Genomic DNA, 10,142 nt, shown 5'->3' on the forward strand with positions numbered 1-10,142 from the left:
CCGTAACTGTATTGCATCATCATTTAGGTCAAAATTCAGGATACTGTGACCCCTCACATGACATTGATATGAGAAAGATCCTGGGGAGGTTTCTGATGGGACGTGAATGATCCCTGCATGGTATAATGGTGTGTTCCGCTGCTCCGAGTGAATGACTGCAAGTATCTGGTACCCTAATTTGGGATTTGTTTGGCCCTGGCATCACATTATTCTATTGTGCGTGCAGCGGCCTAGGCCTGTCTCTGATATAAGAAGGTCTTGGACTTGTCCTGTGACCTGGAGGTGCGCACCACACGCGTCCTCATTTGGTAACAGTAGACTACTGTCCCTGTCATGGGTTTAGTACATAGAGTGGTGGGTGGTGGTAGCAGGCCATGTTTTGAGAATTAATAGCGTGATCAAACCTTTTTTATATGTGTCTCCGGATTGAAGGCCTACTGTCCCATTTGTGTAAATTTCCACTCCTGCAAACTTACCAAGACCTTAGCTCCAAGGTCCAGAGACTGCCTTAAGCATGTTGATGTGTGTAGCTTGCGTGGCACATGCATGCTGTGTGTGAGTTAGACAGAATAATGGAAACCAGTGGGAACCTTTTTGGATACACCTCACCTGGTCTGGCACAAGATGAAAGTGAGGATTGAGCTCACAGGCTGTGGAAGTGTATTGCTTTCATTCCCGTAGCTGGAGGGAGAGGGGAGTGCAGACATGGTTCCTTCAGTTATTCTGTGAGGCCTTTTGCTGGCGCGGAGCTGCTGACTGGTTTTGCTGAACACTGCCATTTGATGGATGACCGGGCTCAGGAGGGACTGCAGATGAAGCAGCATTTTTACAAAGAATTCACACAATGCAGCGCAGCAAGTAAAGTTGCTGCGCTGTCTTGCGTGAAAGGGAGAGAGCAGAACTGCACCATATCTTTAAAGAAATTGCAGAGTTCTTCTCTCTCCTTGCGCTGGTGCACTTTTTGCTTCCTTGCGCCATTGTAGGTGCCTTTGTGCCACAGTGCTAAGGTGCCTGAATTATGATCAGTCTTAGACCTGAGACCCTTGGGTGGTAGTCCCCCAAACTTTTTACCTTCACCTTTTCAGTTTTGCTAAATTCGTTTTTGTTGGCTTTAGTACTAAGCACTTCACCACTGCTAACCAGAGCTAAAGTGCTTGTGCTTGGTCCTTTAAGAATGGTAAAATTGAATTACACCCAATTGGCGCATTTAATTTATTTATAAGTCCCTCGTAAACTGGAACTACAGGTACCCAGGGCATATAAATTAATGCTTCTAGTGAGCCTGCAGCACTTATTGTGCCACCCACTTAAATAGCCTTTTCAAACATGTTCTAGGTCTGCCATTGCAGCCTGCGTGCAGTTTTGAACTGCCATTTCGACATGGAAAACCAAACTTTTTGCCAGGCCTAAACCTTATTCTTTAATACATATAAGTCACCTCTAGGGTAAGCCCTAAACAGCCTATATGGCAGGGTGCAGTTTATTTGAAAACTTGGAAATGTACTTTTATGTTTTACAGGTCCTGGTAATGAAAAACTCTTACATTTGTTTTTCCCTACTTCTCACTTATGATAACATTGAGTTACCTTATTGCATCTAATAAGTGATGACTTTTGATTTGGAACGGGTAGAAATGTCATGTTTGCACTCAATTGAATTGTAATTTAAAACCCTCTTTAATTTTGAAGTCTGATTTTAAGTTACAGTTCTGAAAAGAAGAAATTTAGAAAGTTGGCACTCTCTTGTCATGTCCATTTTGTGCCAGCAGCCTGTTCCTGCGTCTGCTAAAGCGGCGATAATGTTATCGCCGTTCCTTGATAATATGGCCCTGCATTTCTTTACTTTTTCTTACAAAGCCACGCAAATCAACATTTGCTTGGCAAATACCAAACATGATTTAGCGTCGGGACTGCATAAAAATGTGACGCCAGCCTGATGCTAAATCTTTGTAAACCTGGGCCTCTGTGTTTGTCCTTGCCCTGGAGCATAACCTCTTTACCAACTCTCTGATTGGCTGGCTTCTATCCTTTCACTGCTCACTTTTAGGAATCTACTTTTTTCTCTAAGCACTGAAAACACAAGGCCCCATAAAGACAAGAAAGCTTTCACGACGGACGAAAGTGAAAGTGGACCGTGCTTGTTGTTCGAGGCAATCAGTCTTCTGCATATCTTGTTGCACTCTAGCCTTAATTTCACAAAAGCTGAGCTATTTTTTCTTTGTACACTGCGCCGTTATGCTACGTGTACTTAAAATGTAAAGGTAGTACGTGAGTATTTTAGAAAGTTTATTGCACAGCCAGAGGTGATATCGGGGATGTTGTGCTACACGGCTAAACACCATTGACAAAGCCAATAGGGAGACCTATTGGCTCTGCCTATGATTGTTTTCTGTTGCTCACTTAAGGAATAGTGACAACGGGGCTGTCATGCCAAATATACAAATATTAACTTTTTTGTATGGCCTAAATCGTATTGCCCTTATTTTTTAGGTCTCGTCTGGTGTAGGCTGCGCACATGCGCAGTCTCGCTGGCATGATTTGAGGGTTTTCAGTAGCGGGCTTTAAACCCCTCCCCTCTTTCCCGTTGGCCGGCGTCACCGTTTATGCTAAACGGTGGCCAGCCATTGGGAAAGAGCTCTTTGTGACGTTCACGTTCGGCTTTTTGAGCCGTCCCACTTGGACGGCCTCGCCTGCTTTCCTTCTGAAGTTAAAGGTTTCTTATATTTATGGGGCCAAACACATGGCCCCATAAAGATAAGAAACCTTTTACTTCAGAAGGAAAGCAGGCAAGGCCGTCCAAGTGGGACGGCTCAAAAAGCCAAAAGCATACGTCATGGCGAGCGCTTGTTCTTTTAGAAGTTAATCACAGCTTGGGGGAATCAGCAAGAATGAAACGGTGCTTCTTCTTAGCTGCTGTCAGTGTCTGACTCCCTGAGACCGATTGCCCCAACCCAGCAAACCCCTGCCCCCCTTGAGGAAGTGGGGTCTGCTATCATCCCTGTGTGCCGCTGCGCTATCACCTGGTACCCCTGTAATCTGTTGCGCGGCCTTCAGAGATCACCAGCACAGGCTGGCATCAGGTTGGCAGAATGCACCTCCTTCCTTGTGGTGAGTGCATGAGACGTTAGCCGGAAGTACTGTCCTCGGTCTGAGTCCTGGCACCAGGTTGGTGAGGGCAGAGCCGCCCCTCCCCTAGCAGTCCGATTCCTCGACGCTTCCCAACCAGGTCATTCATGAACCTAGTGCCACCTTAACAACGTAATAACAGTGCCGCATAGAGATCTCTGAACCTACGGCAGGCCCACATATTTTTCAGCAGGAAGGGATCTTGCTGATGCTGGTGCACCCCCTCCAACCCACCCCACTGTCCTGATGAAGACCCCGTTTCCAAGACGCACAGTTTGCTGGTTCTCTTAGGGGTCGAAACGTCAACTTTTTCCCCCTGATCATATCAATCTTGATGACAGTGAATTATTAACTGCATCGTCCTGTGTATGATTTTGCATTTATTGTTTGTGCCAGAAATCTGGCTGGATAGGTCCTTATCATTGTATGTTGATGTTTAAACATACACCACCTTGGAATGTCAAATACAGTTCTTTTTGTGAATTCTTGATCTATTGACAAATGTTTTTCAAATTGATTAAATCTGAAACCTTTATTGTATGATATTTCTTGGTGCGGTCATATTCTCCTTTTTTTCATTCACCATACATTGGTTGTTGACACAATGTGAATAATTTCCACTGTGACTATCTTTTTGTGTACCACTATTTACCCGAGTCCAGTGGTCTATCGGGTTATAACCCCCCCTACCCTAGAGCGGGGTCGGCCCGGGGAGCACCCTCGCAGCCCGGCACCAGGTTGAGTCTCTCTTTTCCTAAGTGTCTGGGGCGGAGCTGCTCAGCCTATGTTTAGCTCCGCTGCCATCCACGTGGCCCTGCCGGACCCCACATTACACACACTCTCGGCAAAGCCTCGGCTGGAGAATCCGATTAAGGCGGGAGGAGGATGATGAGCCCAACTCTCGCCGCCGCTGATCCCTCCACCATGGAGGCGAGGGCTTTCCCTGCTCCAGGCCGGCTCCGGGAGGAAGGGTCTACCGGGTAGTGCCGGAGGCGACACCCCCGCCCACCCGCTGATACGCCTGGACGAGCTGCAGATAGAAAGGCGCTCCTCCGTCCCGTTAGCGGGCTCATTCCATCCGTGCCAGGGCTCTGGTGGCAACTAGGGACGCGGATATTGGACTGAGGCACCACTGGAGCTCGGACACATCGCCGGAGAGGCACGGAGGTACGTGTCAGTTTATGGCTTTGAAGTCGCTGGGGTACCTCGTAAACACCCCTTGGTGGGTTGGGGCTTCTGTGGGACATCTCTAACTACGCCTGTTGGTGCCTGGGGTCTGGAAGGTGCCTCATAACTATCTGTGTGGATGCGAAGACTGTGGGTTCCGTCAAAACCACATGACTACCCCCTCAACAGGCAGGGTGGGTCGGTGGAGTGCCGCACAACTGTTCGTGTAGATGTGAATGGTGAAGGTTCTGTGGAAACCTCATAACTACCCCTCATTGAGTGCCGCATAACTGTCCCTGCAAAGTGGGAGCTGGGGCTTCTGTTGAATACCTCATAGTGGACTGTCCATGGGGGAGCTGCTTCAGTGTACCCCATAAATGTTGTCCTTTTGGAGGACAAGCGTGCAGTGAGTGCTTCAGAAGAGCCTCTCTCACTGAGGCGAATGGCGTCTGTGGACTACCTCATAACTGCACCTATCTGGAGTGGAGTTTCTGTTTAGGGGGTCATAACTACCCCTTTGGATACCGTGTGATACCACGTACCCATTCTTTTAAGTCGAGCTTGTGCTGAACCTCTCAGACCTATACATCTGTGTACGAGGGGCCGATGCCCCTCTGTGTGCGGTTGAGGGGACTTTCCGATTTTTCCCACTAATGTTTTCTTCTGTGTTACTCACAGAAAAGCATTCTGTCCACAGTACTGCAAGAGAGAAAGGGGGCCGGCGCCACCTTCGACCCGAAATGATGCTCTTTAGAACTTTATTTCTGGGGCGTGAGGTACATATCGGGTTGTTGCCTGTTGAAATACGCACCCTCTTGAGTGGAGATAAAACAAGCATTAAACATGCAATAGGTCTCGCCTTTAATTAAGTTAAAGCCATTTGCTTTGCGATACAATACTATTAGCAAAGCAAGTGGCTTTATAACTTAATCAAAGGCGAGACCTATTGCATTTTCAATGCTTGTTAATCCGTCCATTTTGGCTCAGTGAATAAAAAAAACAATGGTGCCCGCCTCATTTTGCAATTGCGCATGCGCAATGATGCACGCACGCACCTACAAAATGCACACATCATCGCTGCTTTCATTGTTTTGTTTTCTTTTGGTCATGTTGCACAGTATCATGCCTATGCTATACAACATTGCGGAAAAGCATTGGCAAAGCCGTTGGTCACCATTTTGCCACTCTGCCAGTGCTTGTTTTCTTACAGCAGGTGGTGCAGCCTTATAGGCTGCACGTAGAAAACACACTGGGCTCGTTCATTGTCTCGGAAAGAAGATCAATGAGCCAGCCAGCATGCCTTGATGGTGGCATGTAAAAGTCCTCCTCTTGGGAGCCACCGAGCCTCACAAAAGCCTGCGCGAGGCTCCGAACGCTGCACCATTCAGAATGTGAAGTGTAAAAGGAGCCGACGTTAGGACTTGAGCTGGGAGACTGTGGTATTACGACTCAAATGTTACAGCCTTTCCTGTCACGTGACCTAAAACGAAATTTGCATACCCATAAGTCCGTGTCACCAGTGCGTCCCTCTTTTGTATCGATTGGCTCAAGAAGTGTTTTGTCAATGTACCGGTTTACAAAGTTTCTCACGAGTTGGTTAGATTTTGAAGGGTTATCAACGATGGACTTAGTAGAGTAAATCACTCTAACATTCTGTGGGTAGCTGTTTCTGGGGGCCACAGGGAAGCGGTGAAATGCTCATACTCTGGTTTCTCTTCAAACCCATAAATCTTTCGCCTTTTACTAAAGATTTCCGTGGAGAGGAACATTAAAGAGTTTCACTCGATTTTTGAAAGCCCTGCTTCTGCAGGGTGACCCTTACCTGGTAAACAAAAGAAAATCGAATTAAACTGATTTTTATGCTGTGTAGCGTGACGCTGTGATATTTCTACAGTACAGTACTAATTCAACCCAGATCTAGGAAACTAATTTTACTGACTTTCTTAATTTACAGTTTTCTCATGTGACATATACCAAGAACGCATACGACGCATACATCGCTTTATCATCTGAAAGGCTTTACTGCTATATACACGCAGCGCTAAAGAACACCAGATAAAGAAGGATCAATTGGAAAATAAAACACATAACTGTTTTCAATCTGGGGTTTATTTCAAGATCCATCTCATGATTATTGAGATTTGATTGAAATCGCCTCTGTGATTCAAATTCAAAAGGTGCATTAAAATATATATATATGTATGTATGTATAACGTGCATTTAAATCATGCCATGGCCTAGCTTCCTAATTTAAAACGGGCAAATCAGGTTCGAGTCCTGCAGACTTAACCTGCGATGATCCTAGAAAAGTGGCTTTTAACCAGTGCCTTAAAAACCAAGCATTAGCAAAGGCAATAAGTCGTACCTATGCGAGATCTAATGTCTCTGTCTAGGCTTTTTCTTAGCCAGGTACAGCAGTGCGGCTGCTGTGCAGCATGGTTGAATGTAAAACATAAAAGTGCGATGACGTGGTCAATGCTTGCTGCTTTACAGTGCTTTTTTATTTGATTTTAAACCATGCTGCACAGCAGCCACGCATCTGTACAACATGGCAAAAGACACTGACAAAGCCAATAGACCTCGCATAGGCGAGACCTATTGGCTTTATCAATGTTTAGGGAAAATAGCGCCCTGATATGGCTAGCACTGGCCGTGTCTGATTGATTTCTGTTCTCTGGCAGGAGGAGGTGGGGAAAAGGGCAAGCAACAATGGGGTGAGGGTCAAAAAGACTGGGCAAGAAACAAGGGTGGGGTACAGGACAAGCAACAAGGGCGAAAAGGATGTCGGGGTACGGGACAAGCAACGATGGGGGACGGTGGCAGGGGGACAAGGCAAGCAACAATGGGGGAGGGGCAGAGGGAATGGCTCATGTAAACTCAGTGGGAGATGGAATCGGGCTAAGCAATAACGATGTGGAAACAATGTGAGAGGGGGCACGGGGACCAGGCATGCAACAACGGTGCAGGGGAAGCAGGACAAGCAACAATGCACGTGGGAGACAGGGCAAGCCAGCACAAGAGGTCAACAACGCGGGAGGGAGACAGACAAGCAGCGATGCAGAACGGGATTGGGGAGGAGGGAGACAGCCTGCAAACAAATGTACTCTTATCAAGTGCTACAACTTAAATAAAAAAGTACATCTGGAAGCATGCGACCAGTGGATGGACACTGACTGCCGACTGTAAGAAGCACTTGGCCCATGCTCCACTGAAGGCACAAACATGAAGAGAAATGAAACTAGCATTCGCTGACCAATGAAAAGCCAGGAAAAGAGAGTGATGATGAAACAAACAAATGGTAACTTATGGGCAGGCTCTAAGCCCCTTGAATGTAAACAAGATGTCCCTCAATCAACAGCTCATGCATTGTCTCCGAGAGAGACCTAAAAATGGATCTGATCTGCTGTGGTATATTCTAGTGCTCCCGTAATGACCTCCAATGTCCTTGGGTTAAGCTGATGCAAAATAAATGGAAAAAAAGTGCCCATTGTAAATGCTCCTTCCGCATTACATCCTGGTTTCTGTAATTTCATCTCAACTTGATTTCCCACAAACAATACTGTTCTATGTAAATACACCTCCTATTCGGTGCACTCCAGCTGCAATCAAAATTTACCCTGGAAATTAACCCTAGCTCTTCAGAACTAGATTCAGGGTGAATTTAAGTCATTGGCTTTCCATTCTGTAATCCCAAAAGGCGCTACAATTCATCAGTACCTTTATCCGTACCACAAATGTATATCTCTCGACATGTTTGATCCATCTTTCACCTTTATTACATATCAGCTCTCTAATAAGTATGCAACAATTTGCCAAGCCAATAGGCACCGGTGCCTGACACCATAAAATACCGGCGGCGGGGGGGTTGGAGGGGTGCGGAGGGGGAAAGGGGGCCAGTGGGAAGCATGCGGGGAGCGCGCAGCGAGATGGGGAGACAGGGTTAATGGCACTTACCTGGTACTGCAGTCCGCCTCGCGCTCCTGGGAAAGCATCTGACTCCCATCGCATATGAGAGCAGCACGGGGATTGGCCTGAGCGGGCTGAAAAGACGATCCGCTCAGGACAGGGAGTCTCTGGGGTCTCTACAGCCTGGCTGAAGAAACCTAAGTGGGTATGTGTGTTTGACCGACCCGAGACGGCGGGCCAAACACACATGCGCACTTAAAAGTGCACATAGCACTGCTCCTCCCCCTCCCATACCCTGGCCCCGCCCCTCCCTGCACAAGCTGGCTCAGAGCCGGCAAGTGAAAAATAAAACAATACTAAGATATCATTTTATTTTTCACTTGCTGGCTTTGAGCCAGTGAGGCGACGCTCCTCCGCCATTGCGGGGGGAGCTGCCCCTGCCAATAGGCCCGGCTTCAGAATGCCAACACACGTAAACAGAGGCATTCACGAATGCTGTTCCCATGCGTTGCTTGCACGAGTTCTGTATACCTCATTAAAGCTTCCCCTCTTTGCTTTGCCAGCGCTGGGGAAAAAAAGCAGCTAAAAAGAAATGCCTTCTACATAGAATGCATATAGGACATAAGTAAATTAATTGTTTCACACAGAGCGATTGTTGAGTTTACTTTTCAAATAAATGTAAAATAATCCCTCTTGCCTTCCAAAGGTAGCACTTCCTAAAAGGCGCAATGATATAACAACCAGCCAACAGAATGAAGTGACAAAATTGTACTGCTCTGGGTAAAGCCAAAGCCCACTTCATGTGTATTAAACAGCACTGGCAGTAATACATTGTGCTGACGGGTATGCTATCAAGCGAGACAGGACGACAGAAGAGGGCCCCCCACTCTCTTGGTGTCAACCCGGGCTCTTTTATTAGTGTTACTGGAAGAGGAGGGGGCAGCAAAAGTCCTGTGATTACCAGAATGATATAGAGTCAAACGTGGTTTGTTATAATCTGAAAAAAAGCTGTTCTTTTAATTGCAAGTGCTTGCTCTCTGCCAAGCAAATATGCGCTATAGTAGCCAATATCCGTACCATTATCAGTACCAATTTTGACGTGCTTCACCATAACACAGTCAGGGTCAGCTTAACTACTCAGTCATGCAGTGCAGCAGTCGCAAATGCTGCTCTGTGCGACAAGGAGAGAGGAGGAGAAAGCCACATTTACAGAAAAGTGGCACTCCCCTCTCCCTAACGCCGGCGCGGAAATGTACGGTCGTGCACCATAGACACCTTTGCACCATACTGCAAGGGTGTCTCCGTGAGTCTAACCTATGTTTTGTACTGGAAGGATATCCTTCCAGTACAAATTACAATGCTTAGACTAACTTTAAACCTTTTCCCACTTTGTATGTGGGCTGTACAGTGCAGCACACATGCAAAGTTGGAAAAGAAAAGAGAAATAAAAGAATTTCTCCTTCACAGCGCCTGTCTCAAATGGGCGCTATTATCTGACGCTATACCTTGTCTACATTTTTAAGCAAATAGGACTTAGCATAGGAATTCTTAGATTGTTGGGTGGGAACGCTCATGCACCACCCACGGCAAGCCCCCTTGGCGCCAAGTGATGCAAAGCAGCACTATGCGCTGCTTTGCGTTGCTTTCAAGTAATTTTCCAACGTAAAACAGATTTTACGCTGGTAAGGAAATATGAGCACAAAGATTTACCATAGAAAGGGACGCAAACATGGCGTAAAATCTTAGTAAACATACCTCTCAGTTTAAGAATCACTGTCCTCTCCATTATCTCGGGGGGAGCATTTTATTTCTTTAAGCTGAACTATCTATATATAAAGCTTTACGTTCTCAAGAGCTTCACTGTGCAAATTTCAGCTAATTCCATATTGACAAGGACAACTTATCGTCTAATACAACTCTGTGGATAAGATGACAATCTACTCA

The 10,142-nt window shown here is 46.5% G+C and overlaps 1 non-coding gene across 1 annotated transcript; it reads left to right on the forward strand.

Moving 5' to 3' along the window:
- The first annotated feature begins 5,992 nt into the window (after positions 1-5,992).
- On the forward strand, positions 5,993-6,105 carry LOC146833692 (U5 spliceosomal RNA). The gene has a single exon (XR_014960942.1). It is a non-coding gene; the product is annotated as a U5 spliceosomal RNA (small nuclear RNA).
- Positions 6,106-10,142: the final 4,037 nt, after the last annotated feature.

This window comes from Triturus cristatus, chromosome 4_2, assembly GCF_964204655.1.
Source record: "Triturus cristatus chromosome 4_2, aTriCri1.1, whole genome shotgun sequence".
Taxonomy (NCBI): Eukaryota; Metazoa; Chordata; class Amphibia; order Caudata; family Salamandridae; genus Triturus; species Triturus cristatus.